The sequence below is a fragment of the Ursus americanus genome, chromosome X (genome assembly GCF_024610735.1).
Source record: "Ursus americanus isolate L20-20 chromosome X, mUrsAme1.1.p, whole genome shotgun sequence".
Classification (NCBI taxonomy): domain Eukaryota; kingdom Metazoa; phylum Chordata; class Mammalia; order Carnivora; family Ursidae; genus Ursus; species Ursus americanus.
Genome location: NC_142164.1, coordinates 87930321 through 87932300, shown reverse-complemented (window position 1 = coordinate 87932300; position 1980 = coordinate 87930321). Strand labels below are relative to the sequence as shown.

General features: G+C 38.8%; 1 non-coding gene across 1 annotated transcript; it reads right to left on the bottom strand.

Moving 5' to 3' along the window:
* Window positions 1-943: 943 nt before the first annotated feature.
* Window positions 944-1016, bottom strand: TRNAK-CUU (transfer RNA lysine (anticodon CUU)). Its single transcript has one exon. It is a non-coding gene; the product is annotated as a tRNA-Lys (tRNA).
* Between the last annotated feature and the right edge of the window lie 964 nt (window positions 1017-1980).

The window sequence follows — 1980 nt, the reverse complement described above, 5'->3', positions numbered from 1 at the left end:
GCCTACTTAAAAAGAAAAAAAAGAGTCTGTTATTTGGTTTGTCTCTCTCTCTCTTTTTTTCCTTCCTTTGTCCCTTTGTTTTGCTTTTTAAATTCCACATAAGAGTGAAATCATATGGTATTTGTCTTTCTCTGACTGGCTTATTTCACTTAGCATCTTACTCTCTAGATCCATCCATGTTGTTGCAAAAGGCAAGATTTCGTTCTTTTTTATGATTGAATAATATCCCATTGTATATATATACATACCACATCTTCTTTATCCACTCATCCATTGATGGACACATAGGCTGCTTATTTTTCTTCTTAACAGGGTCTTTTGCAGAGCAAACATTTTTAATTTTTTAAAAACATTTTCAATTTTGATGCTGTCCAATTATCAATATTTCCTTTTGTGCATCGTGCTTTTGGTGTCATGTCTGCGAATCCTTCACCTAGCCCTAGGTCCTAAAGATTTTCTATTTTTTCTAATTTATAATTTTCTATTTAAATCTATGATCCATTTTGAGTCCATTTTTAAGGTGTGAGGTTTAGGTGAAGGTTGACTTTTTAATCTATGGATGTTCAATTGCTTCAGCGCTATTTGTTGAAAAGACTCTCCTTTCTCTGTTGAAATGCCTTTGCAACTTTGTCAAAATTCAGTTGACCATCCTTGTGTGGGTCTACTTCGGGTTCTCTTCTGTATCCTTGATCTATGTGTCTATCCCTCCACCGACACCACACTGTTTCCATTACTTCTAGCTATATAGTAAGTCTGAAAACTGGGTAGGGTGATTCTTCCCGCTTCATTCTTTTTCAAATTTGTTTTAGCTGTTCTAGTTCCTTTGTCTTTTCACATAAATTTTAGAATAAACTCTTCTTTTCTTTTCTTTTCTTTTCTTTTCTTTTCTTTTCTTTTCTTTTTTCTTTCTTTTCTTTCTTTCTTTTTTTTAAAGTAATCTCTGTGCCCAGCATGGGGCTTGAACTCATGACCCCGAAATCAAGAGTCTCATGCTCTACCAATTGAGCCAGCCAGGCGCCCCTAGAATAAGCTTTTCCTTACAAAAAAAAATCTTGCTGGGATTTTGGTGGTAATTGTGCTGAACCTATAGGTGTATGTGGAGGAGAATTGACATCTTTATTAATAACGTTAAGCCTAAGACATATTTTTAAGTTGTGAACTCAGAACAGCCAGCCAACAGGAAAAATCACCCGCTGCTTCCTATCGGGAGCACGCCTATTGATTCATCCTAGGATCATGCTCCTTGTTTGGGGCATGTCCATTGAGCAAGTGTCTCCATGAAATGCCACATTTTGTGAAGGAAGTTCGGCTGGTTCTCATGGCAGCCTAGATATTTCAGAGCGGCGCTCTTGCTGAATGCAACCATAAAAACAGACGTAAATTTAATGCAGGCATTCCCCTTCTGATCTAGTAAGCACCTTCCGGAAGGGTTCCTGTTAGGAACAGAGACAGAGGCTTCCCGAAAGTCAAGTCAGTAACCAACCGCCTGTGCAGAAAATGCAATATTCAGTTCATCTCAAACTTGTAAGAAACCTTACACCTTTTCGGTTTCCTCTTCTTAAAACTCATCCTTGGGAGAGTACTTGGGAGTCTTACTTGAATATTAATTCTCAGCATGCACTGAACTTAATGACCATAATGTCCCAGAATTTTAATAACAAAATTTTAGTGTCAGTTTTCATCAGGGAACTGTGTCCTTGGATGGTACTGTGGTGACTTCCTGTAGAAGGCTCTTTAATGGCATTCGCTTGGGCAAAGCCATCTTTACCACAAGGGGCACGGGAGCTGCCGTGTGCCATTTGTGAGTCTGTTTATTCCATGGATTTCTAAGAGATCTACAATGTTAACAGTATTCCTTGTAAAAGACCCTGTGGGGTAGATTTAGTTTGGGTGTCAGCGTCACAGATAGGCTTTGTCTCTAAGGAACGTGTTTTTCTTGGACGAGCACTGAAAACCAGACGCGTTTTCACTTGGGCCCGC